At 43.3% G+C, this 27,912-nt stretch overlaps 1 long non-coding RNA gene across 8 annotated transcripts in view; it reads left to right on the top strand.

Annotated features, from left to right (window-relative positions):
• LOC113607324 (uncharacterized) overlaps positions 1-27,912 on the top strand; it is a 150,207-nt gene that overhangs the window by 85,612 nt on the left and 36,683 nt on the right. For 6 of the 8 annotated variants that reach the window (XR_003427878.1, XR_003427879.1, XR_003427880.1 and 3 more), the window contains exons 4-7: positions 19,863-19,944; positions 22,036-22,529; positions 22,820-22,920; positions 26,037-26,118. This is a non-coding gene — a long non-coding RNA (uncharacterized LOC113607324). The remainder of the gene's footprint in view (positions 1-19,862; positions 19,945-22,035; positions 22,530-22,819; positions 22,921-26,036; positions 26,119-27,912) is intronic. The other 2 variants (XR_003427881.1, XR_003427883.1) reach the window with 2 other exon arrangements.

Below are 27,912 nucleotides of genomic sequence, written 5' to 3'. Positions count from 1 at the left end.
TCAGTCTTTATGTGTCCCTAGGTGTGAAGTGGGTCTCTTGTAGACAGCATATATATGGGTCTTGTTTTTGTGTCCTTTCAGGCATTCTATATCTTTTGGTTGGAGCATTTAGTCCATTTACATTTAAGCTAATTATTGATATGTATGTTCCTATTACCATTTTCTCAATTGTTTTGGGATAGCTTTTGTAGGTCTTTTCCTTCTCTTGTGTTTCTTGCCTAGAGAAGTTCCTTTAGCATTTGTTGTAAAGCTGGTTTGGTGGTTCTGAATTCTCTTAGCTTTTGCTCATCTGTAAAGGTTTTAATTTCTCCATCAAATCTGAATGAGAATCTTGCTGGGTAGAGTAATCTTGGTTGTAGGTTTTTCCCTTTCATCACTTTAAATATGTCCTGCCACTCCCTTCTGTCTTGCCGAGTGTCTGCTGAAAGATCAGCTGTTAACCTTATGAGGATTCCGTTGTATGTCATTTGTTGCTTTTCCCTTGCTGCATTTAATATATTTTCTCTGTATTTAATTTTTGATAATTTGATTAATATGTGTCTTGGCATGTTTCTCCTTGGATTTATCCTGTATGGGACTCTCTGAGCTTCCTGGAGTTGATTGAATATTTCCTTTCCCATATTAGGGAAGTTTTCAACTATAATCTCTTCAAATATTTTCTCAGACCCTTTCTTTTTCTCTTCTTCTTCTGGGACACCTATAATTCGAATGTTGGTGCGTTTAATGTTGTCCCAGCGGCCTCTGAGACTGTCCTCGATTCTTTTCATTCTTTTTTTTAATTCTGCTCTGTGGTAGTTATTTCCACTATTTTATCTTCCATGTCACTTATCCATTATTCTGCCTCATTTATTCTGCTATTGATTCCTTCTAGAGAATTTTTAGTTTCATTTACTGTGTTGTTCATCATTGTTTATTTGCTCTGTAGTTTTTCTAGGTCCTTGTTAAACGTTTCTTGTATTTTCTCCATTCTATTTCCAAGATTTTGGATCATCTCTACTATCATAACTCTGAATTCTTTTTCAGGTAGACTACCTATTTACTTTTCATTTGTTTTGGTTTGATGGGTTTTTCCTTGCTGTTTCATTTGCTGTGTATTTCTCTTCTCATTTTGTTTAACTTACTGTGTTTGGGGTCTCCTTTTTGCAGGCTGCATGTTGGTAGTTCCCCTTGTTTTGGTGTCTGCCCTCTGTGAGTAAGTTTAATTCAGTGGGTTATGTAGGCTTCTTGGTGGAGGGGACTAGTGCCTGTGTTCTGGTGGATGAGGCTGGATCTTGTCTTTCTGGTGGGTGGACTGAGTCCGGTGGTGTGTTTTGGGGTGTCCGTGAAATTATTATGATTTTAGGCAGCCTCTCTGCTAATGGGGGGGTTTGTGTTCCTGTCTTGCTAGTTGTTTGGCATAGGGTGTCCAGCACTGTAGTTTGCTGGTTGTTGAGTGAAGCTCAGTCTTTGCATTGAGATTTAGATATCTGGGAGAGCTTTCGCTGTTTGATATTACATGGGGCCGGGAGGTCTGGTGGACCAGTGTCCTGAACTCGGCTCTCCCACCTCAGAGGGTCAGGCCCAACACCTGGCCGGAGCACCAAGACCCTGTCAGCCACACGGTTCAGAAGAAAAGGGAGAAAAAGAAAGAAAGAAAGAGAGAAAGAGAGAGAGAGAGAGAGAGAGAGGGAGGGAGGGAGGAAGGAAGGAAGGAAGGAAGGAAGGAAGAAAGAAAGAAAAGAAAACAGTAAATAAATAGTTATTAAAATAAAAAAAATATTAAAAATAAAAAAGTAATAAAAAGAAAAAGAAAGAAGAGAGCAACCAAACGAAAAAATAAATCCACCAATGATAACAAGCATTAAATACTATACAAAAAACAAAACAAAACAAAAAACAGACAGCACCATAGGACAAATTGTAAAAGCAAAGCTATACAGAGAAAATCACACAAAGAAGCATACACATACACACTTACAAAAAGAGAAAAAGAATATATATATATAATAAAAAAGGAAGAGAGCAACCAAATCAATAAACAAATATACCAATGATAATAAATTCTAAATACTAGACTGAGATAAGCATAAAACCAGGAAGAAATTCGGTGCAGAATGCAAACCCCAAGTCTACAGTTGCTCCCAAAGTCCATCGCCTCATTTTTGGGATGATTCGTTGTCTCTTCAGGTATTCCACAGATGCAGGTACATCAGGTTGATTGTGTAGATTTCATCTCCTGCTCCTGAGGCTGCTGGGAGAGATTTCCCTTTCTCTTCTTTGTTGGCACAGCTACTGGGGCTCAGGTTTGGATTTGGACCCGCCTCTGCGTGTAGGTCGCCTGAGGGCATCGGTTCTTTGTTGAGACAGGACGGGGTTAAAGGAGCAGCTGATTCGGGGGCTCTGGCTCACCCTGGCAGTGGCGGGCTGCACAGGCTCCTGGGAGGGGAGGTGTGGAGAGTGACCTGTGCTCGCACACAGGCTTCTTGGTGGCGGCAGTAGCAGTCTTTACGTCTCATGCCCGTCTCTGGTGTCTGCGCTGATAACCACGGCTCGCGCCCATCTCTGGAGCTCATTTAGGCGGTGCTCTGAATCCCCTCTCCTTGTGCACCCTGAAACAATGGTCTCTTGCCTCTTCAGCAGCTCCAGACTTTTTCCTGGACTCCCTCCCGTCTAGCCGTGGCACACTAGCGGCTTCAGGCTGTGTTCACACCGCCAACCCCAGTCCTCTCCCTAGGATCCCACCTCCGAAGCCCGAGCCTCAGCTCCCAGCCCCGCCCGCCCCGGCGGGTGAGCAGACAAGCCTCTCAGGCTGCTGAGTGCCGGTCGGCACCGATCCTCTGTGCGGGAATCTCTCCGCTTTGCCCTCCGCGCCCCTGTTGCTGCGCTCTCCTCCGCGGCTCTGAAGCTTCCCCCCTCCGCCACCCGCAGTCTCCGCCTGCGAAGGGGCTTCCTAGTGTGTGGAAACATTTCCTCCTTCACAACTCCTTCCCAGAGATGCACGTCCTGTCCCTATTCTTTTGTCTCTGTTTTTACTTTTTTCTTTGGCCCTACCCAGGTACGTGGGGAGTTTTTTGCCTTTTGGGAGGTCTAAGGTCTTCTGCCAGCGTTCAGTAGGTGTTCTGTAGGAGTCGTTCCACATGTAGATGTATTTCTGGTGTATCTGTGGGGAGGAAGGTGATCTCCATGTCTTATTCCTCTGCCGTCTTGAAGGTCCCCAGTTCATGGCAGGCAGATTATTAACCACTGTGCCACCAGGGAAGTTCCCTGAGGGACTCTTTAGGACAATAACTAGCTAACATGTTCAAGTGCTTCTGATAGTATCAGCTAACATTTTTTGAGACCTCCCTATGCACCTGACACTGTCCTAAGCACTTTGTGAGGCTTAAGGTATTTAGTCTTCACACCATCCTTATCAGGGATGACTTTTGTCATCCCCACTTAACAGATGAAAAGGAGTTGTGATGAGGTTAATTACCTTGCCCAAGGTTGCACAGTTGGTAAGTGGGAGAGCCAACGTTCAATCCTAGGAAGTCTAACATCATAGACTCTGTTCAGGGCCAAGTATAGGAAGAGAGGTCTTTGAAAGACTAATGTTACGGCAGGTGTTTGATACCCACAGAACCTCCTTCCCACCAAGGACGTCTGATTTGGGGTGGGAATCACACAGTAGGTGAGTCTGGGGTGGGTGTCTTATAAGCCTGGCTCTCTAATCCTAGCGTTGAGAGCTACAGAGTCTGATACTATCTTATTTATCTCTCTCTATTATATATATTATTTATCTCTTCCTGTGACAAAGATGTCACAGAGACACTGATGCCTGCCTCACATCAGAAGTTTTGCAGTGACATGGAGTCGTGCGTATTTAGGGGAGTTCCTGACCCACCTTCTCAAAGGAAACTGGAGTGCTAATACTCAAAGTAGGGGGGGAAGATGCTGCTAGTTGGGAAACAGCACGTGTCTGCCTCTGTATGTATCCATCTCATCCACTGGCAGTGGACTAGGGCAGTAGCTACCCATTAAATGAGTGAGGACATGGTCACATTTAGCACTCTTTAGATCTGGGTTCGTTTTTGCCATGGAACCATCACTCCCTACTCTGATTTCAGCACTAAAATGTCAGACTGGCCTTTCGCCCTTCCTATTCCAATGTCCACTGTCCCAGAGTGGCCCCTCGTTACCCTTTCTCACGTTATTGCAATCACTTTGTATCTGCTTTCCCTGTATCCAGTTTCTGTACCTTCTAATTTGTCCAAAGCACTATTCTAATAATTAGCTTTGATAGCACAGATCCTATGATGTCACCCCAGATAAAAAGTCTTCAAGAATTTCTCAGCTTCTTTTGTATGGCTTTCAAGATTCTCTAAAATCTGACCCTTACCTATTTATCTAATTTTCCTTCTAGCAACTCCTCTTGACACATTAGGGCCCTCAGTTAAATGTTTAATATCTCCACCTCCTTGCCTTTGCTCATACCATTTTCTCTACCTGGAATATTTCCCATTCTTCTCATAGCAATTCTACTCATCTTCTGAGGATTACCTCAAATACTAAGTCTCTGTGGTGCCTTTGCAAATGAACTGCATTTACCTATATGCTGTTGCCTTGTTCTCAACTCCCTTTTATGTATGCATTGTTTCTATTTATTTCTTAGGATATTTAGGATTGCAGAAAGAGAAACTAATTCTAGTTAACTTAAACAAAAAGAGAACAAAAAAGAAAATTTGTATAGGGATGCAGACAGTCTCATAACCCCAAGGGCAGGGATAGAGCCGACCAATTGGAAGGTACTAGGAATCAGGTCCACAGACTCTCTCTCTGCCCCTTATTTCTGTTTATCTTTGTATGTCTACCCCTTTCTCTCTCTTTCTCTGCAGAATGACTTTGTCTTCTTCTCTATTGTACAAGGTAGAAAATGCCTACCCTTCCAGATACAGAGTCTGACGTGATTTTCAGTCTAATTCTTAATTCCCAGGAGAATAATATAATTGGCCTATCTTGAAGATGTCAGCTATGGGTCCAGTGGGCCATGGCTAACGAGTGGCATTACCATACAAACATGGCTGTTGGGGTCCATCAAGGGGAGTGGGGGTGAGCTTCCAAAGAACTGGGATGTCAGGCCAATGGAATGGATAGATCATTCCAAAAAGTTTCTACTATAATCTCCACTAGTGCGTGAGGACCTCAAGAATACACATTATATTCTCTTCTTTATTTGTTTCATTTTCTCCAAACTCTCATTTTCCCAAGGTTTAAATATGGCTAGTCTTAGAGCTGTACTCAGTAAAATAAGGCAATTTTGTTAAGGACGATACATATAAAAGAGTAACAAGTTGTTAGATGTTACTGCTACTCTTGTCTCAGATTTTTTGGTGACCATTGCAAAGGCTGAGAACAAATTGACTGGTGCCAAGTATCTATACTCATCAGGTGGGCAACGTGCCAGACAAGACCCTGGCAGAGCATGTGAAGAGATGGTGAAGTGGTCTGTCCTCATTAGCCCATCTTCTGCATCCAGCATAAACAGGGGAGGAGAGATCGAAGCATTGAAAGAAGAGAATTCTTTGGAGGGAGCTGAGAGGGTTCTAAGCATTTCTTCCACCTTCGTCAGGACTTTTCATTGATGTTAAGCCAAATGAAAGGGCGTTGCAAGAGAGTATTCAGAAGGACTGGCTGCGCTCCTTAGAGGTTGAGAGACTCTGAGACTGAGATCTGATTCTGGCTTAAAGTGAAGGAAGGCAGGTAGCTGAGGCTGTGACTGGCCAACAGCCCTGGGACAGCAGAATCCAGAAAGAGATGGCTGTGTGGAGAGTGACTGACTTCTGCTGACAGTGGGATGAAGGAGCATATTTTCTGGGTAGATGTGGGCTTACAGAAGGGAGATGGCTTGGGTGCATCTCTTTGGGTTCCTGCCTAGGAAGATATGGAGGGCTGATGTAACCCTTACTGAGAGGTGAATCCCTGGAGACAGAAGTGGGAGTCAGAAGTACTTAGCCAAAGGAGAAGCATTACACGAGGCAACACAACCAGAGTCAAAAGTTGAAAATCCCCAGAAACTAGCAAAAGCACATCAGAAGAGGAAGAGTCCACTTTGGACGTGTGCAATGGCAGGAGGCCACCATGTCCAGATCTCAGCTCTGCTGGCAGCTAGTGAGTGGCAGTGGAGATGGGGCAGAGAGAAAGGGAGATGGAGAAGGTGACCACTGCTTCTCCTCCCCTGCAGGTTTCCAAGCCTGAGGCAGGTGTCACATGGGGGACAGAAGAAGGTTTAATTAAATAAAAGTTTGGCTATTACGTTGCCCAGTGTTACAGATGTGTGTCTATAAGCTTGGACTGGACTAATATTCTGCTAATATTAGTTTCCATTGGACACTTTTATATCTAAAAGTGGCCAAAGCGAAGGGAATCTGCCCAAAATTTTATCAAAAGGGGTAGTAAGGAATGACGGTGCTAACTCAAACTTATGGGGAAAGGTGAGAAAAATAAAATCAGTTTTTGCTTCCTATTAAGTCTAGTCGATTCAATAAAGCATGACTGACACTCAGAAGGAGAGATCTCTGTGGGCAGGGACGATCTGAAAAAGTATCACAGAATAGGAAGAACTTGCGCCATGTCTTAAAAGGATGGGTTGGATGCGGTCTGACCTTGTTCTTTGCTGTGAAACATTTATTACAAAAACTCATTTCCTGTGCTCATTGGTTCTTGGAACCTCTGATGATTCTGACACCACTCAAATTGACTTGGAGTAAATGAACTGTGCAAATATGCTATTTACTGACCACTGGACAGAGAGCTTAGCCTGACAGAGACTTAGCAGTGAGAGTCCCAATGTCATGGCTCAGCCTGCATTCTGAAGTGTCTTGTTAAAAGGCAATGTTTGGGAAAACTCTAGGGATAGGGCAACACCCAAGGCAACATATCTTTATTAAGTGACTTGATATCAATTCCAAATATCCACATTATTTGAATTAAGGTATCTCAGATTTGGTCGGTATAATACATATGTCACTTAAGGAGACCGATAGAGAACATTTCTTCCAAAGTGTTCTCACATCTGATCTCATAAGGTCTGTGTGAGAGAGGGAAGGATGGGGATTGGTTTTCTGTTTTTATAAGGAAATTGCATGACTTGTTCATATTGACACTGCAATATGTCATAGCCCACAGTATAAATTTCATTATACTGGAAGTTCTTTTTCTAGAAAGGCATATCTGAACTCTACCCCTACCAGGGTAAAGTTCTCCAGAAGCAAGAGTGAGCCAGTTCTCATCTATTTCCATCATAACATGTGGTAAACCGCAAAAATGGTCACAAATTACTCCCCTCTCTCTAGCCACGTCCTTTGCTAGTGCCACCCTACCTTGACTCTGGCCTTGGGACTACCTTTGGCCAATAAAACTTAAGCAAGTACCACATAAGCAGAAGTTTAAAAAGCACTTGTATATTGGGACTTTTTCCTTGCTGTGCTTGGAACCTTGAGACCACCATGTGAATGAGGCCATGGGAGCTGTTATGGGATAAATTGTATGCCCCTCCCCCTGTTCAGATGTCAAAGTCCTAACCTCCAGTCTTTCAGAATATGACTCTGTTTGGAGATAGAGCCTTTAAAGAAGTAGTTAAGGCTAAATGAAGTCAGTAGGGTGGGCTCTAATTCAATATTACTTGTGTCCTTATAAGAAGAGTAGATTAGGACACAGACACACACAGAGGGAAGACCATGTGAAGACACAAGGAGAAGATGGCCATCTATGAGCTGAGGAGAGAGACCCTCAGAAGACATCAACCCTGCTGACACTTTGAGCTGGAACTTCTAGCCTCCAGAAATGTGAGGAGATAGATTTCTGTTGTTTTAGCCCCCCCCCCCCACCGCCCCCAGTCTGTGGTATTTTGTTAGGGCAGCCCTAGAACACTAACTCACTAGCTCAGTGGAGGATGAAAGGTCATGTGGAAGAGAACTGAGGCGCTCCATTCAAAAGCCGGCCAACTTCCAGACGTGTGAGAAAGGCCATCCTATATCACCCAGCTTCCAGCTGACTGTAGGTATATGAGAAAGCCCAGCAGAGATAAACTACTAGGGTTGGCAAGAGAAGGCACGGGTCCCCTGATGCTCCTTTCTGTCATGGGGAGGTTTGCTGGGCTCATGGTAATTTTGTCTTCCAGGGAAGGAACATGGCCCCCTGTTGCGTCCCCTTTTTATAGGTAACTGGGAGAGTCACTTTGTCAGCAGAGGGAAAGACAGTCTACTTGGATGCTGGCTAGTCTAGAAACAGGTGCCAGCCTTTCTTTTAGGACGTATTCTAGGAAGCTAGCTGCCCAGCACCAGGTGACCTCAGGCTCATGGGAACTTGTTGCTCCTTTGGCCAGGAGCACTACTGCTATAGGAAACTGAATCTCAGTGTAGGCCCTCCCATCGGGAGAGGAGTCCACACTGGCTCCTTGTCTGAGAAAACCCAGAGTAAACTCCAAGGATCGTTTTTAGATAATCCTTGTCATACCACACTTTGTCTATGGAAACCCAAACAAAATCAAAGGGAAAAGAGGAGCAGGCTACATTTTAGATTCTCATTGGGTTTTCCATCATCAAAAGGCAAGTTCTTGTTTTCCTGGTTAACAGATGGGAGAACCAGAGATAATGTCATGGAACTGAGCCATGCCTCTTACAAAGGTGATTGATTTTTCCCATTAATACCATAGATTTGCCCTGAGCCATTTACTGATTCTCACTAAATTTCCCTATTGTTCAGAATACATTTTCTTAAATGGTTGGTTGGATTTATTGGTGCTGTCAGTGGCTGGAGAGTAGAGGGAAGTGAACTGACTCATAAGGAGATCATGTTAGTTCACCTTGAGCGTACTGTTATCTTTCGACAAATTGTACTAACTCACCTCTGTGGGAGTCTCCCAATGTCCACATGGACTGTTAAGTCTGAAGTTTATTTTTTAATTTGCCCTTTCACTTTTAGCCTCAGACTTAGAAAAAAACTACTCTTTTGGACTATTTCTGCTGAAAAAATCAGCTCAATAACAAAAGAATTGAATATTATCTGATAGGAGCTGACTGTGTCCCTTCCCCCTCCCTTCCTTCTGTATAGTTATTTTATTTTACTTTTTTAAAAAATTAATTAATTTATTTATTTTTGGCTGCGTTGGGTCTTTGTTGCTGCACGCGGGCTTTCTCTGGTTGTGGTGAGCAGGGGCTACTCTTCATTGCGGTGCGTGGGCTTCTCCTTGCGGTGGCTTCTCGTTGCAGAGCACAGGCTCTAGGCGCACGGGCTTCAGTAGTTGTGGCATGCTGGCTCTAGAGCGCAGGCTCAGTAGCTGTGGCTCACGGGCCTAGTTGCTCTGCGGGATGTGGGATCTTCCCGGACCAGGGCTCGAACCTGTGTCCCCTGCATTGGCAGGTGGATTCTTAACCACTGCACCACCAGGGAAGTCCCACTTCTGTATATTTTAAAGCACCATAGGATCAATAGGTAATTCTTACACTTCAAGAGCAGTTCTTCGTATAGGTTTCATGCTGATTATCTGCTGGAAACTACCAACATTTTTCAATTTCAGTGGGCGTCTTTTGAAACCTGCTTAAAGATAATCTGTCTGGAACCTTTGATTTGGAAAAATGGAAAAGGGAAAGAGAAGTGACTAGATTTTCAGAAGTTTTTGAGATCAAAGGATTTGGTTAATCCTTTACGCTGTTTGCTATAACTTTATAAATTCGGGTGTGCAGCGTTAGTCTCCGTAAGTCGTTACTCTGCCACTGTGTCGTGTTCCCAGGGGTATAGTCTCAGGAAGCCCACAGGTTTCCTTAGTTTTGGTTAAATTCAGTGGTTCTCACCCTGGGCTGCACGTTAGAATCACCTGGGGGACTTTAAAATTTACAGAAGCCTATAGCCCATCCTTAGAGTAAGGAAATCGTATTTTCTAGGGGTAGGACCTGGGGATCAGCATTTTAAAGTCTCCAGATTATGATGTGCAGTCAGGATTGAAAACTGTTGAGGCAACTGAATCAGAGAAAATAGAAAATGTGATCACACCTAATTATTCTTTTAAAAATAAACAAAGGTATTGAAGTCAGCTATTAAGATACTAGTCTAAACATTATCCTTATATAAGATGTAAAAATTAAATGATATTGTAAAATTTAAAGCAATATAAAGACCTATGCATAATTAGGTACCATTTTAACAGAACTATCTGTGGTTTCCAACTCTTGCTTGATCTTTTCTTCTGTAAAATTTTATGTTTTTTCCCTCTGCCTTCCTCAGGTTTGAACAGGTATTGTTCACTTAGAATCTTTCCGCTTATAGTCAAACATAATCCGTCTCTGTGAATGTGTCCCTATATTTAAGATCTCCCAGCGAGCTTGTGTCTGCAGGGAGAGCTTTTTTCTGCCACATGGTCAATTGAACCTCTTATCAGATGATGTTAATTAAAGCCTAGCTACTGGAGGCGTGATTTGTGGACCAGAGGCAGCATCACACCTGGGAGCTTTGTTAAAAATGCAGAGATCCAGACCCTACTCCAGATCCTACTGAATCAGAAGGAATTTAACAATTTAACGAGATTCTACATAATTTAACAATTTAACGAGATTCTACATAATTCATCTGCACATTATGTTTGAAAAGCACTGAACTAAAGAAACTCTTTTACTCTTTTTGCATGTGCTTTTTACCTCTGGCTTTTTACCTGTCTTTCCAATGCAGGCATAATGAGAAAAAGAAAGATTTCTATTAAAAACTTACATGTATGATTCATACTTTTCTCTTTGAATTAAAATGGATTTTCATGTATGGGAAAAGAATTTGAAAAAGAATAGATATATGTATATGTATAAATGAATCACTTTGCTGTGCACCTGAAATGAACACAACATTATAAATCAACTATAATATAAAATAAAAAATTTTTAAAATTGTATATCTACCATCAGTCTTCTTGGCTATGTTTTTATAAATTTATTTTTATGAATAAGCATAAAAAATGGATTTTCAGAGCTGGATGATCACTTTTCTAAATGTTAATTGCTTGCTCATTAAAAGTTGCATCATTTCCAGGTGATCTACTAATTAAGCTTTGCTAGTGACAACCAAAACTGAACTGTGACCTGATTGATACAAGTTGTTTTAATCAAGATTAGGGGATCTATTCTGGGTATGCTGCTTTAAGGAAAAGTACCTTGGATCCAGAGTCAAGCTGTGTTCCTTCATAATGCTGCCCTTTGCTTCCCGGCATCAGGTACAGTTGCAGCCATCTGTCCCCCTGAATTTTCTCATTTGGTAAACAGAATGTTGACCTGCAGTTCCTTTTGTCTTACTAAGTTTCCTCCTTACCTTCCCTAGCTTCCCTAGTTTGATTACGTGCTTTGAGCATTTGGTTGATCTGTCAAAGTGGGACATCGGGAGGTCCAAGATGTCCAGTAAAAGCTAGAAATCATGGATTTTTTCCATACTGACAGCGCAAGAGAAAGACAGTATAAAGCTTATGACAATAAGCATCTCAGAATTGAGATGAAGGCCCCATTGACTATGTAACCCTCCTGTTTCTCCTGTTAGCACCCCTGCTTATCGCAGGGATGGTTGTTACAGTAATGAGAGGGGTGTTGGGACCACAAGGGGACAGTGAAATGTGATGACTGTCCCAGGGTTTTGTCGTTGGATGTCTTTTTTCCTCTTTCTACACCCACTCTCCCTCCAACTAATGGCTTTAAATACTATTCATATGCTGACGATTCCTAAAATTATATTTCCATTTCAGACTTCTTGCAGAAGTCTAGATTCTTGGATGTCCAAAAGGCATTTCAACTGTCACAAGTCCAAAATCAAACTTGTAATCCTGTCTGCAGACCTGCAGCTCTGTTTCTCCAGTTGCTCAGTCCAAAACAGAGGAGTCTCCTTTGACTTTTCCCTCCCACGGACATCCACTTCATCAGTGAGTCCTGAAGACTTTTTCTTCAAAATATACCCCAAGTCCCACCATTTCTCACAAGCCCCTTTCCCATCACTGCTGCCTGGTGCAAACCATCATTTCTCGCCTGGATTGGGTTATCCCCTCCCTAATTCTACCCATGTCATCTTCCATTCTCTCTACAATATAGCAGCCAGGGGATCCTTTTGAAAAGTCAGACCAAGCCAGCTCTCTGCTCCAAACACCACAAAGCCCTCGTCTCACTCAGTAAAAACAAAAGTCAAGGTCCCAGATAACTTCCTGAACTTCTCTCCAGCTACCCTTTCCCTGGCTCACTCTTTGTGGCAGGCTGGGTTTTCCAGAAGCAGACACTGGAGACAGAGTTGGTCTGGCTATATATTAGGGCTTAACACCTGTGGAAAGAAGTGAGCTGAAGTAGGATGGGGAAAAGAGAGAGAAGTCAAAACGTGAAGCAGCCCAGGCTGCAGGGAACACTTCAAGGAGGTTGGGAGAATACGTGGCCTGCTGGAGGTGCCTCTCGTGAGGCCCAAATAGCTGCACCTTTATACCTGCCTCATCAGCCCTGTGATGAGTACTGCCATGAGAAGGGACCTGGTGCAAGGTTGCTCTCTGTAGCTGAGGCACACCTTGAAGGAGCTGACGTCTGCTGGTCCCCTGGGCAGTGCGTGTTCATGTCCACTGCATACTTCCTCAGCCATATTAGCTTCCTTAAATAAATCCAGCCCACTCTGCCTCATGGCCTTTGCACCTGCGGGAAGGCAGTTTCACTACATACTTTTCATATATCTTGCTGCCTCACCTCCTTCAGGCTTCTGCTTAAATGTCACTTTATGAATGAGGTCTTCCTTCCCCAATCATTCTATTATAGATTAAAAATGTTAACCCTTTCCTTTTCTCCACAGAATGTATCACTATTTGATATACTATGTATTTAATCCCTGACTTGTTATTGTTTGTTTCTCCAGGTAAAATGTAAACCCCATGAAGGTCCTGTCACATAGTAGGTGCTCAAAAAATATTGGCTTATTGAATGAGTGAAAAGAAGATTTTGTTTATATGGGCTTGGATCACAGTGTATCTCCTTGTGTTGCTAGGATATAAAAACAACCTTAATCTCATGATATCAGTAAACTCTTTTGGAACCACATTTAGTAAAGGAGGTTTTTGGTATTGATTCTGAGACAGGAGGGAAGGGAGCAGGGCACAACCTTTAAAAAAATGACGGAGCCATTGAGGATATGGCACAAACTGGTTAGAATCCATTAGGCCCATGATGGCAGAAGATTTGACTTCCAGTGGACCTTGAGTCTCATTATATGCTCATTGTAATACAACCAGCTAAGTGACACACCCACAGGCGCCATGAGGCCAATCATAAAAAGCCAAAAAGTGGGTGGTGTCCCAATTCCTGGAAATCTCCGCCCCTTCTCCAGAATCGTTGGAATAATCCTTCCATTCATTAGCCCATGAAATTACCCAGCCCATAAAAACTAACCGCCCCCAACACCTCGGGCGCTCTTACCTTCTGAGAAGGCCCACACTCTGGGGAGTGTGTTTCTCGCAAGGTCACTGTTGCCCATCTCTGCTTTCACTTTACTATGGCTCGTTCTTGAATTCTTTCCTGTGAGAAGCCAAGGACCCTCACTTGGTGGCCCACCCCAGGGACTCACCCGAGACCTGGGACATGACCATCCTCTTGGGCCCCATTTTCCTGCAACATCTTTACAAAGGATGTTAATAAATCTACTTCTTGCCTATCACTGTGCCTCTTGCTGAATTTCTTCTGCGCTGAGACATAAAGAAGCTGAGCTTCATTAAGTCCTGAGACCAGGTGTGTGGTTTCAACTGGGAGACTGTGGGTTCGAGTCCCCTCCTAAGCCAGAGATTGTGGCTCCGCCTCCCATCTGAGGTGCGATTGGGTTCAAGTCCAAATCTGGGGTGTGTGGTTGCAATTCCATGAATTTAGATCTGATCAGATTTAGAATTCATGATAATTTGAGGTGTTTATATTTTTCCCTACAAAATAACGTGTCCAAGATAACAAATAATGTAGAATTACGTTTAAAGAGATTAATGTTTAAATTCAAAGAAAATAGGTGTTCTAGAAGTACTTATTTATATCTCCACTTTGATATGTTGATTAAAAATCATTCTTTTTTATTAATTAAAGAAAATTCTCCAACTCTGCTTGGTAAATAATCTGGGAAGCAGTCCGTGGATCTCACTGATGTTACTATAATTGCTGGAAAAAAAATAGAAATGCGTTTAAAATTCTTTAATTTATATTTTTCCTTAATCCTCTTCTCATAATTAGTTCTTCTGCTTCTTTGTTGTTTTACTAAACTTAATGTTTCATGGGGAGGGGGTGACTCCTGTCTGCAGAGTTAGGAATGGGCTGAGGTCCATTTGGTTTGGTGTTACATGCTCTTTGCAGCATTGTTGTTGGATTTTTTGTGTCTTATTTTTGTTGTTGTTGTTGCACTTGTTATAAACTGGGAAAATAATCAGCAGCTTTAATGAAAAAGTGATTTAGAGACTCCTTTCAGTGTGCCTCTGATTTCCACCTCCACTTCGTGCGTTACCCCTTATCATCTACATTCCTTTATGCTGCTTTCTCCTTAAACTATCCAAACCATTTTGCTGGATAACCAAAGTCACTCTCCCAAGGGAAAAAAAAATACAAATCCAAATGTATGAAAACTGCCCACCTGACAATCGCCTCTAGCTCTGATTGCCAAGGAGATTCAGCATCTCTTCTCTTGTCTTCTCTCTCCATTGGTAACCCTGGTGTTTCCAGCATGCCTTTTTCTATGAATTTCACCAAGATCTCTTAAATGTTACTCTCTTAAGATCTCCTAACTGTTCCAATGCCAGCTACCTATTCATAATTGAAAAGAAAAACAGATAATTTTGGAAGAATCCAGTGCTTTTCCACACCACCTCAAAAACCAGAAAACATGAGATGTTTGCAGTGGGGAGAAAGGGGACCACACACCTGAAACCTGCCCATGGCTCTGCAGAGCACATCCATTGGGATAATTCTTATAATAACCTTTAAGTCTCAATTGACAGTAATTTATATATATTTTTGGAAGTCTGAGAGAGAAGAAGAAACTGACCATGTGTTCACACCGTATGTCTCTTAAGAGTCTTGCTCATTCTTGTCTTCCCGTATTTACATAGCGCCTGGCGCATAAAGGCAGATAATAATGATGTAACATCAAGATGGAAGATCAACACGAGGATCACAATCTTCATTTTATGTAATTGTTAAATATCTTTAACATCATGTTATATAAAAATACTCAGAAATCAGGGCTTCCCTGGTGGCGCAGTGGTTGAGAGTCCGCCTGCCGATGCAGGGGAAGTGGGTTCGTGCCCCAGCGGGGGAAGATCCCACATGCCGCGGAGCGGCTGGGCCGGTGAGCCACGGCCGCTGAGCCTGCGCGTCCGGAGCCTGTGCTCCGCAACGGGAGACACCGCAGCAGAGAGAGGCCCGCGTACCGCAAAAAAGAAAAAAAAAACAAAAAACTTCAGAATTCAGAAAATACAAAATATCCTTAAAACCAAATATGTAATGATTTCAAATATGAAAATATGTAAATATTATTATAAAACATAAACTATAAATACAGTAAATGTAAATAATAAACATTTCCATTCTAATTTATTAGCAGATAAAATGAAGGCAATGAAGTTGTATTGAAAAGGAACCAGAATTAGTATTAAAAAGGAAACAAAAATACATACAAAGTAAGAAAATTTAATTTTATAATTAAAAATTAAATGATTAAAATATTTCTTAAAAGTAACATCTTAAAAAAAGAAGTGTAATTATTGTGTCATCATTGAGTAATTGACAAGTGAGTTTTTTGCAGAATTTTCCAGCTGATGAATGGCCCTTTTGACACTCCAGTGGGTGGGAGAGTGGAGAGGAAATAGTTACAAGCTAACTCCAGATATTTTCTTCTGATTCTTCATCTTCGAAGAATTTCTTTCCTTCATTAAACATGTTGATATCTTTTTTGAATTTTTCTTGTTTAGGAAATATACTCTTTTTAATTTCTACCAAGCTGAAGTTTGTTTCAAAGAGGGCTACGCTGGCTTTTCCTTGTTTTATTTACTTCATCATGTTCAGAGGAGTTTCCACTTCAGTTTCCACTTACATTTAAAAAATGTATCCATTTTTTAAATTAATTTTTTTATTGATGTATAGTTGATTTACAATGTCATGCTAGTTTCTGCTTACAGCTAAGTGAATCAGTTTTACATATACATATATCCACTCTTTTTTAGATTCTTTTCACATATAAGTCATTACAGAGTACTGAGTAGAGTTCCCTGTGCTATACAGTAGGTTCTTATTAGTTATCTAATTTATACATAGTAGTGTGTATATGTCAATCTCAATCTCCCAAATTATCCCTCCTCCCCCTTCCCCCGCCCCGGCAACTGTAAGTTTGTTCTTTACATCCGTGACTCTGTTTCTGTTCTGTAAATAAGGTCATTTGTACCATGTTTTTAGACTCCACATATAAGCAACATCATATGATGTTTGTCTTTCTCTGTCTTACTTTACTCAGTATGACAATCTCTAGGTCCATCCATGTTGCTGCAGATGGCATTATTTCATTCTTTTTTATGGCTGAGTAACATTCCATTGTATATATGTACCACATCTTCTTTATCCATTCCTCTGTCAATGGACATTTAGGTTGTTTCATGCCTTGGCTATTGTGAATAGTGCTGCCATGAACGTAGAGGTGCATGTAGCTTTCCAAATTATAGTTTTCTCAGATATATGCCCAGGCGTGGGATTGCTGGATCATACGGTAGCTCTATTTTTAGTTTCTTAAGGAACCTCCATACTGTTCTCCATAATGGTTGTATCAATTTACATTCCCACCAACAGTGTAGGAGGGTTCCCTTTTCTCCACACCCTCTCCAGCATTTACTGTTTGTAGATTTTTTGATGATGGCCATCCTGACCAGTGTAAGGTGATAACTCATTGTAGTTTTGATCTGCATTTCTCTAATAATTGGTGATGTTGAGCATTTTTTCATGTGCCTCTTGGCCATCTGTATGTATTCTTTGGAGAAATGTCTATTTAGATCTTCCACCAATTTTCTGATTGGGTCATTTTAACACCATCATGTACATATTCCGTTAATATAGCAAGTCTTTGGTCCAGGGTGGGACTTTTTGCAATAGAACTTTTGCTTTGCTTATTGTCATTTTCTTCTACTTACAGAGGGAAAGAAAAATGCTTTCTAAATTATTCAAATTAAAAATTTAATGCCCTATATCACTTTCCAGATATATTTCAGATTAGCCCAGAAGCATCTGGGCTTCACCTTCCAATAAATATAACTCAGTACCAGTCTGAGGGACCACGTGTGGGCAGCCACCAGCAACCTTCCTCGGGCAAACTTCATCTCCAAATTATCTTCTTTCTCCCCTCCTTCTCCTTCTCTTTCTCAATCATTCCCCCCTTTCCCCGTTAGAAAGTAACAGATTTCAAGGTGGAGGCAGGCAAAGGACTGTGTGTGGGGGGGTGGCGGGGGGAGGGAGGATGCTGTCCACCCAGATGGTGCTGAAGCTCCAGCTCAGCATGGAAAACTTCAGGGATTAATTATAATAATTTTTCTAAACTGTAAAATGATGATAATTATAACACCCATCTCTTAAAGTTATTGGGAGGATTAAATAAACTCGTATGTTAAGAGCTTTAAACAGTGCTTGGTGTATGACAACTACTCGGGCTTTGCCACACAATGGTGATCGGCGTTACTACCCGTGCTTTGGAAATAGCAAGCTTTGAGGAAAGGGACCCCAGCAACAGATGACATCCCCAAATTCATATTCTTTCATAGATGTAATGAACATAAAGAGATTTCTGTAGTTTCTGAAGACCTTTTTTTTAAATTTGTAATTTCCAAATTCTGTGATTTTCTATCATGCTTGTAGGTTTTTTGTTTTTACTTCTCATGAGAATACTTTTAGGAAAATAATTATTCCCTTAAAAATACATCAATCAAGCTTTAAAAAATAATAGAATACTCACTTTCCTGACTATTCCAATAGAAACAGGGGACATTTTTTCATTCTTAGTAAAAAAACACCATATTTTATATTCTTTATTTTTTAAGTTTAAAATTAATCCAAGAAGCACATAGATTAAGAAGTCAAAATAACCTTTCATCCTTCCCCTAATTTTAGTCCCGTAAGCACTCACAAAACTAAATATTTTTTTTCTTTACTTGTTTTCTCCTTTCTTCTCTGCCATTCAAGCAATTTGTCAGGTTAGTTCTCACTATCTTAGACGAGTGGCAAGTTGGAATGTGAAGTAACTTGTGCAGAATTCCTGGTTTTTGTTGTCAAAACCCAAGCCTCTGGTAGAACCTGGAGAGTTTACAGAGGCAGTAGAAGAAAAGAAAAGAACGGGTGTACTTCTGGGGGGAGTTCTGGGGTTGCCTAGAGCTGAAAGTGGCAACTGGGAGTGATTGCAAATGTTCCAAGGAATCTTACTGGGATGATGGAAATCCAGAACTGGATTGTGGTGATGGTAGAACAATTTGGTAACTTTATTGAAAATTATAAAATTGTGTATATAAAATGGGTGAATTTTATGGTATGTAAACTCTATCTCATTTTATAAGAAATTAACATTTAAAAAATTATAAAAGTATTTTTTAAAAAATAAAACAAAACAACTTTTTGTTCTGTTCATTTTGCAGAATGCTGCAATACAGGGCTCTTCAAACTTGTTTGATATGAAATACATTTTCCTTTGTTTAAGCATTTTTTTCAAACACTAACAAGTTTCTGAGCATCTATTAAAAGTCAGTTTTTTTAAGTTGTCTATTACATTTTTATAGTTTTTGAAGATGATCGAGGTAAAGCAAGAGCAAAGTACCATTGTTTGCCTTTAACTGGGGGATGGAATATTCTCCATACTTTTTCTTTTTAGCTTTGCACTGTCTTTATATAATAGTTTACTTCTAGGGGAAAGATTTTTCTTCAGACCAAAAAGGAGGTGGGAGAGGGATTTGTGCTAGAGCACTGGGAAACCAGGCCCTGTTCCCCAGCAGAGAGGTAGGGCTTTGGAAAGAACCAGAGAGAAGGGACTGCAAGATGTGCCAGGACAGAAGGATGGGGATTCAGGGCAAAGGGTCCCTTGCCCTTGGAATAGCAAGTTTCTGGAGCCGAAGGGACCACGACAGCAAGAACATTGATGGCGTGTGGAGTCAGTGTGGACAGGCGCCTGACGACCAACTTCCACCCCTTTCCCCACTTCATTTCCCTGACTTAAATAAGATCCCAGAACTGTGGCACAACTGGGGCTGGGGAGGCAATTCAGGAAGTCACACTAAAGGGATATCCTAGTCCCAAGCTCAGTTATTCTAGATATATTATGTTTTCATCTTCTGTAAGTCTACTTAGATTCAAATTTGAGCCCGTCTCCCATAAGCTGGTGGAAAATAGAATATATATTCGTTTAAACATATACATAGACAAATTAGATTGTATTTATATATCTCTTGGTAACTTACTTTTTAAAATTAATTTATTTTTGGCTGTGTTGGGTCTTCGTTGCCGCACACGGGCTTTCTCTAGACTCTTCGTGGCAGTGTGCGAGCTTCTTATTGCGGTGGCTTCTCTTTGCTGCGGAGCACGGGCTCTAGGCGTGCGGGCTTCAGTAGTTGTGGCACACGGGCTTCAGTAGTTGTGGCTCACGGGCTCTAGAGCGCAGGCTCAGTAGTTGTGGCGCACGGGCTTAGCTGCTCCGCAGCATGTGGGATCTTCCCGGACCAGGGCTCGAACCCGTGTCCCCTGCATTGGTAGGTGGATTCTCAACCACTGTGCCACCAGGGAAGTCTGGCAACTTGCTTTTTACCTTAATAATTTACCTCTTTCGGTGGCATGAAATAAACAAGTTTGTCTCTCTTTTTTTCCCAGATATGTAATATTCCAAAGTATGGATATTTTAACTATTTCACGTTCTTAAGAGTTCGGCACAATGAGGCATGAGCCGGTACAGGTAAGTTGAATGGCAAACACTAGGACCCACAGGAGACTGGCGAGTCCTTGGCTGACAGGTGGCCCTCACAGACACTAAGAGTCCATCTCTGTCTCAATCCCTGCTGTGTCTTTCCCTCACAAACCACGGGAGATTATGGTTTAAAAGCAGGTGGGAAGGGGGAGCTTTGCAGCCCTTCACTGTAGCTGCATGCTCCTGGCACAGGGTGCAGGTTGAAATAGCACAGCCTCTCTAACTCCCTGGCTCTGCAGTTTTGTTTTTGTGATTAATGTCCAGTGCAAGGGTGAGTAATGTAGCAATTCATTGTAGTAATGCAAGTTATGGTGAATATATGGGCTCCTTTGCTCAGCATCCCTGTCTCCAACTCCTTGTCACATGAAAAGAATCATTACATTGGGACTACAATGTCATCAGCCACAGTACCAAGCAGAGATAAAACTCACGCACCCCCAAATATCTCAACTCTTAGAGCCCTTCTTTGTAGGACCAGAGGATGCAAACTGGACTCAAAGTGTGGTCAGGAGAGCTCCCAAAGCTTTTTATGGCCTTACTTGTTTTGGCTGCTATTTAAGAATGACAGGTCGAGTCTGAACGATTCACAGCAGCTACTAAATTAATTTAACTTTCATACTGTATCGTTATCACCCCAAAGTAACTTTCAGAATCCTGGCAGAAGTTTTGGGAGGGCAGTTAGGGGAAGACACCTGATTGGCAGCGTTAGCAAGACCTCCTACCCCAATAGGTCCAGGACAGCATGGCCACTGTCACCTTGCAGGGTTGGAAGAGCAGGCGAGCAGATGAAATGCAGATGTGTTCCCAGGTTCAAGGGAAGAGGTGGAATGCCTGTGAGGCTGAGGACCCTGAACTCCACCAGCTTCGGAAGCAAACGATAACACACACCTTAGGGTTTCCATGGCTATATAGGAAAGGGGGGTAGAATGCATTAAATCTGGATTTTCTGCTCTCACCTGTGAGGCTGCAGTCATGTCATTTTGGCTGTTAATGTTATGAAAGTGTTTCTGAGTTTGTTAGTGGGTGGAGCCCAAGACCGTGGGTTCCTCTTTTACTAATCCAAGGTAGACAGATTAAAGTTAGAAGTATTGAAGCACACTTGGATGCGTTGAACAGTATTGCAATCTTTCTTGAAAAAGATTCCCTGTTGGTGAAGAAAGTGTGCAAAGGTTAGGGAACAGGGGAGCTAGCTCAGGCCCTATTGTTTACTTGCATTTTGGTGCACTGTGAACCTGTGCAAGCCACTGTGTGTGTGAGAGAGAGGGAGGAGAAGAAAGGACAGGAGAAGAGAGAAGAGAAGAGAAGGGGGCATGCCTGTCTAACCCATGGAACCTGGTCCCACAGGAATTTCCTGCCTTATCTGAGTCTCCACCACTCTCTGTCTAGCCACTAAACCTGGGTGGGAGTGGGTTTAAGATGAGGTGGGAAAGGAGTTCGTATCCCAGCTCTCTCCATCACTCCCCTATCACAGTCTCAATGCCCAGGGCTGCCTATGCACATGGTTCCAATACCTTGGATCCTGAGCCCAGGTTGTTATTCTCCGAGATGTATAAACAACATTATCTGAGTCCAAGGAGCCGCCGTGTATGTTGTTTTTACAATGTTCCTGTTCAATTTTACAACATGTAAATTTCAGAAAGAAACACTGTGCTCTGCACACTGCACCCCTAACCACACCAAAGCTGTCTCCATCCAGTGGGTGTCTGATTGAAAATTCAATTCAACTCACTTCAAATATGTATTGAACACCTTTATGTTGGCAGCTAACTGATAAAAGCCATAGGGGATACAAAATAAGTATAAAGTGTTGTCTCTACCTTCAAAGAGTCTGCCATGCTATTGGGACCAACATGGAAGAACAACAAGAGACCAACATGAGACAGAATATATTTACTCATCAGAATGTGTTGTTCTGACATTAAGTGCATGGAATGTTCCAGAACAAAGGAGCTCTCGGTGAAGGGCGGCGTTGTCAGAGCAGAAAGGCTTCCTGGAAGGGCTGAGGGTTGGCGTGGGGCTTTGAAGGATTAGGAATACGAATATGTAGCAGGATCACTTGCAAAACTTTTCTTGTTTCAGATTCTCTACAGAAGCCTCAAAGCTGAAAACGACATGACCCAATCACTCCCACGGTCTGCAGATCTGGCCAAGGAGTTGCCAGACCTACGCAGGGCCTTCTTGGAGGTGGCCAGGTCATCCTACGATCCTTGCTCCCCGCTCCACACTTCTGTGCTCCCCAGACGCTCCCACCCACTTCTCCTAAGACAAGAGAGAAGAGCCTTGAAGCTGTGAGGCTGCTCTGGGGCTGCCCATAGAACAGAGCATGGAGGGGAGTTCTTGGGAGAACTTGACACAAGACCTTGGGTGAGAGAAGGAATTGTGAGCTTATAGACTGGTACCTACTGCTTGCAGGGGAAATCTGGAAGATGGAGGTGAGTGGGGCCAGCCTGTGTTGTCAGGGCTCTGGGCTGCCTGCCTCTGCACCGCTTAGCCTGCCGAGGATTGGTGAGTCTCCCGTGGACCAAGTGGATGCTGTGGAACAGAGCTTCTGGTTGAAGAGGGTGGCTGGCCAGGTGACGGCTCTCAGCTGTGAAAAGCTATGGGGTGAATGAAGGGGCAAGTCAGCAGGGAGGCGTCCTTCTTGTCCGGGCATTGTACCACATGGAGGCCCCCTGGGGTCATGCAGCCTCAGTCACATGGAGGGTGTTGCTGGTGAAGGGGAACAGCCCCAGTTAGGTCAGAATGTGCCCCTTCTCTCAGGCCTCTTGCTGACTCCAACTCTCGAGGAGGGAGGGGGACCCGGAGAGAGAGATAGAGGGAGGAGAGGGGGCGCGAAGGGACAACCACGCTCTTTCTGTCTCAGGCTACAGGTCAGGCCTGAGCTGGGAGAAGGGGAGAGACTTTCCGCTGCATGTGAGATTGGATTTTGATTTATATGGAGTCGGACTTTCCAGTTCCTGAAAGGTGAGTCTAAATGATTCCGATGACACTCTTCTTAGAATAGAGTGGCTGGACAGTGTGGGAACTGTTGTCCTAAGATGCTTCCAGGGTCACGAAAGGGGGGTGACACAGAGCTCCGTCCCAGGGCGTTTCCCCCAGCACCCCACAAGGATGCTCTACCGATTACAGGCAGATGGGGGCACCAGGAAGCGGAGTTCAGGAGACAGAGGGGGAGAGGGGGAGTCACGGGTGGGGGGAGCCTGAATTGTCTCAGTGACTTGGGCTAGCAGGAGGGGGGAGTACAGCAGGTGACAACCATGTGAGGAAGACAGGCACCCGCTGTGAAAGCCTTGAAATAGACCTTCAATGTTTTTGAGAGCAAATAAACAACAGAAGAAGGACTGTCCCACTACTCAAGCTTGCTTGCTGGGAAGGGGCTCATTCTCTCCAAAACCCCCTCCTCTTCCTTTCCTGCAGCCAACCAGCCTTTCTCCCCGACACCTGCAAGTTGGTTTGTTGTTGCCACATGCATTTGAGAGTCTGTCTTCTCATAAGGTTCTCATGAGGGGTTCTCGGGAAGGAGGGCCACTCCAGTCCTTTTTCCTACTCCCCATGGGGGCAGGAAAGACCCACTGAGCCTCTACTTGTGTAACTGGACTTAAGTCAACTCAGACCCAGAGATGGTAGTTTAAGGTATCATCCACAAGACAAATAAGGAGAGGAGGAATGTTTGTTGTCAGGGTATTGGGAGAGGCGACCCACCGCGCTTCCCTGAACCGTGGATTCCAGAGAGCTTTAATCATGACCTCTGAGCTGGAGCTTGGGGGGCACCACTGCAAAAAAAAAGCAATTGGTAGCTGTCTTATTTATATACTGCTGTTGGGCTGACTTGTATTTGCCTCTATAGCAGTTAAAATTTTGATTCACACTCGCAGCGGGCAAGAAATGTCTTGTTTTGACAAACCAAATTTCTTCTGACTGAGAGCTTTAACTCTTTAGAGGGTGAGAAATCAGATCTCAGTCCTATTTGGAATATTGTTCCATTTCCGTGCAGGTACACAAGGATCAGGGCAGCGGGGATGGCAGCAGGGCCTCTGGTCTATAACCCGTCCTTATGGTGACCAAGATCCTCGCTGTTCAAACTTACACGGTCCACTGGAAGGCGGGATGCTTTCCTGGTTCCCTGTCAAGCATCTGCATGCCGTCTTTGGCTACTGTTGGCAAGGCCGCCTCTCTTAACGTTTGGTCTCTTCAGCATCCCTGAGCCAACTCTGGTATTTCTGCTTAAGAGGCTGTAAAACTTTGTCTCCTTTCCAGGCTCTTTTGCAAAGAGATACCAGCTGCTTTTGATATGGCTGCTTCCAGAGGCCCTGCTCAGCCCCACCCCTTTGCCTTGGGACCTTCAGCCTAATCACTTCAATGAGCCATGGGTCTTGGACACAGAAGTCCAGATGGGGGAAGGGAGTGTTAACCCCTGGGTGCCTCTCAACTTCTGCTCTCTGCCACACAAAAGCACACGAGAGAGGCAACACCAGGCCTGGCTCCCTTTTTTGTATTTGCTGGAGGGTGGAGGAGGAACATTCCTATAGTTGGAAGTGAGAATCCACAAATATATTAGTCTGTCTAGTCTTTGAAGTACGAATGGTGACTAAGCTGAAGCAATCCCCAGCCAGAGACCCGCCTCAGCTGACCGTGGGAGCTGTCCGCAGCTGATGTCCTCAGCAAGGAGGGCGTGAGTGCAGTGGTCCTGCGGGGGGCGTCGGGCCGAGCACCACGGTATTCTCTACGGCACGTGCCACCAAGCATCTACCATCAGCCCTCGCTGCCGCAGCCCCCCTGTCAGTTATTACTCACAATACATGAGAGAATTTGACTGTGACACCCTACCCGCTGTCAAAGACAAAAACTGAACAAGCAAGGAGTTGGATATATCCAGCCTGCCACAGTAGAGAGAGTATCCCAGATCCAAAGACCAGAGTGGAATTGCCAAGTGGAATTTATAGGGAGGGGTAAGAGCATTGCAGATGGGGTGATTGATAGCTGGGGTTCTTTTGTAAGCAGGGGAAGCCTCAGTCAGTTGTCTGCATTGGAAAATTTTTTTTTTCCCCTATGGCTAGCTACTTTCAGGGGAACAAACAGCTTTAATCATTCATGAGATAAAGAATGGGAAGTTGAAGGGTCTATGTTATGCACTGAGTGGTGTCCCCCCAAAAGATATAGATATGGAGTCCTAGCTCCCAGTATTTGTGAATGTGACCTTATTTGGAAATGGGGTCTTTGCTGATGCCATCAAGTTAAGATGAGATCGTTAGGGTGGGTCTTAATTCAATACGACTGGTGTCCTTCTAAAAAGAGGTGGAGATAGAAACACACAGGGAGAAGAAGGCCGTGTGATGACAGAGGCAGGGATTGAAGGGATGCAGCTGTAGCCAAGGATTGCAGGTAACACCAGAGGCCGCGAGAAAGCATGGAACACGTTGGTCCTACAGTCTTGAGAAAGCATGGCCCTGCCAACACCTTGCTTTCAGGCTTCTAGCCTCTGGAACTGTGAGATGATAAATTTTTGTTGTTTAAAGCCACCCAGTTTGTAGTACTTCGTTACGACAGCTCTAGGAATCTAATACAGTCTTTTTTTTTCTTTTTAAATTTATTTTTGGCTGCGTTGGGTCTTTGTTGCTGAGTACGGGCTTTCTCTAGTTGTGGCGAGTGGGGGCTATTCTTTGTTGTGGTGCACGGGCTTCTCATTGCGGTGGCTTCTCTTGTTGTGGAGCATGGGCTCTAGGCTCATGGGCTTCAGTAGTTGTGACACGTAGGCTCAGTAGTTGTGGCTCGTGGGCTCTAGAGCACAGGCTCAGTAGTTGTGGCGCACGGGCTTAGTTGCTCCGCGGCACGTGGGATCTTCCCGGACCAGGGCTCAAACCCATGTCCCCTGCATTGGCAGGCGGATTCTTAACTACTGCACCACCAGGGAAGCCCTCTTCTTTCTTTTAATACCAGTATTTACTACTATGAACAATACTATAACAAACAGTTCTTGAGTTCTGGTGGTTTTATTTATTTCTGCGGGATAGATTTCAAGGACTGGGTTTGCTAAATTGAAGAGCACATATATTTAAAATTTTAATCTGTATTTTAATCAGTGTTACCAGATTGCTTTTCCAAGAGGCTGTAACATTTCATGCTTCCACCTGAAAGTACAATTTCTCCACACCTCAACCTGCAGTAAGTATGGTATTTCAAAATTTATGCCAGTTTGATGGGCACAGCATAGCTTCAATTTTGCATTTCTTTGGTTAGGGGTGAATTGGAGAACTGTGCATATGTTTGTGGCCCATCTGGATTTGCTAAACCTGTGAATTAGACAAAAAGCCTCATTTCTTTTTCTCATTGCTACATTAAAATTAAAAAAAAATTCTATTCGAAGTAATACATGCACAGAACAAAAAAATAAAACAATACAGAAGCATTTGTAAGGAAAGACATAACCATTTGTTCTTATAACCTCTTCACTCTTATTCCTAATCCCCAAAGGTAGGCAACCGAATCCACACTAGCTTTTCTAAGCAGAAAATGCTTTTTGTCAGGGTAATAGGTGGTTTACAGAATTTCTGCATTCTTCAGAGAAGATGTGTTAGAGCTAGGAATGAATGATTTATTCAGGAGAAACACCCAAGTACACAATGGTAAGTTCTGGCAGAAACTTGTTTGCTTGCAGCCTGACACTTAGTACCCAGGAGGTTAGAACCCAGGGAGCAGAAGTTGGGTTTTGTGGTAATTTGCTGCAGCAGCAATAGGAAACTAATATTCCAAGTCATGAAAAACCTGCAGATCTACAGGGAAGATCAACTTCCACCACCACAGAGTTTTCTCCTCAGCATATCCTGGGCTGTGTCTTCCTCCCTCTACTTATTGACAAGTACTATCCCATCCCCTTTTTAACTTCTGGAAGGCTATAAACATTTCTGATCTGTCAGTGGTCCACTCTTCCCTATTCCTGGTGCCTCTACAAGTTGATTTCCTTTTCTGTTTCTTTATTGTCACACAGTGGATTTGGGAAGATGAAAAGTTTTTGGTACGCTTTTAGAATCAGTGACACTCTAATGAATACAGAATGTTTCCAAACATCTCATTATTTTAAAGTCACAGATGTCAAAGATGGCCCATCAAAAGTAATTCTTCTGGCTCCCCTTCAGTCTCCCTGAAGCCACGCTTTAGTCCAACATGGGCATCTGTGAGACAGCTGGTAGAGATTGGCAGTGCAGACTCTCTAAATCGTTCAGAGTTTCTTTTTACAGAAAGATAGCTGGGGTGAAACAGCAACCTTGGCCTCATAAGCATCAGTCTCCAATCCACAGAGACAGCCATGCAGCCATGTGATGCGAATTCAGGCCAGGCACTGCTTCGCTCCTGGCACTGGGCATGGTCCTGCAATAAGGAGAAGCATTGCTTTTCTCCAGGAATCTTTGGGGAAGGAATGGAAAGCTGGCAGACCTGCGTGGGAGCCTGTGTTCTAGAGCAGTCCCTGCTGTCTCGTGGTCTTCTCTGCCCCTGCAGGCAGTGACCTTATCTCCTCATTAAGGCTCATTACTCGATTACCGGACTCAGCTCCCACACCTCTCCCCGTTCTGAAACTTTCCTGTGCTGCATGGAGAGAAGTCATGTATCCAAGGGGTTGGTGGCCTTGGCTTTCAAGAGAGGGAAACTTTGATCTCCTCCCTCGCCTGGGCACAGTCCACAAAACACAGATGTTTTCTTCACCAGTTATTTCTGAGACTTGGAAGGTAAAATGTCAGGTTAGTGATTTCATTGTTTGGCTCTTTCTGCCATTTGAGAAATAGTAGAAAGTGTCCACTTTCAAGCCGTGTGATTGTGGGTAAACTTCTTAAACCTCCATCAATCTCAGTTTTTTCCCCTTTCGGTTAAAAAGGCAGATAACACCTATATCATAGGCCTGTTGTAAAGATTAAGTGAAATAAATTATTAGCACATAAGTGTCCATCCTCTTGTCCGCCTCTA

The sequence above is a fragment of the Aethalodelphis obliquidens genome, unplaced genomic scaffold, assembly GCF_003676395.1.
Source record: "Aethalodelphis obliquidens isolate GAN/ISIS:26980383/991018 unplaced genomic scaffold, ASM367639v1 scaffold47, whole genome shotgun sequence".
NCBI classification, from domain to species: Eukaryota; Metazoa; Chordata; class Mammalia; order Artiodactyla; family Delphinidae; genus Aethalodelphis; species Aethalodelphis obliquidens.
Note: the sequence above shows the minus strand (reverse complement) of the source record. Positions and strands in the feature narration are given on the sequence as shown.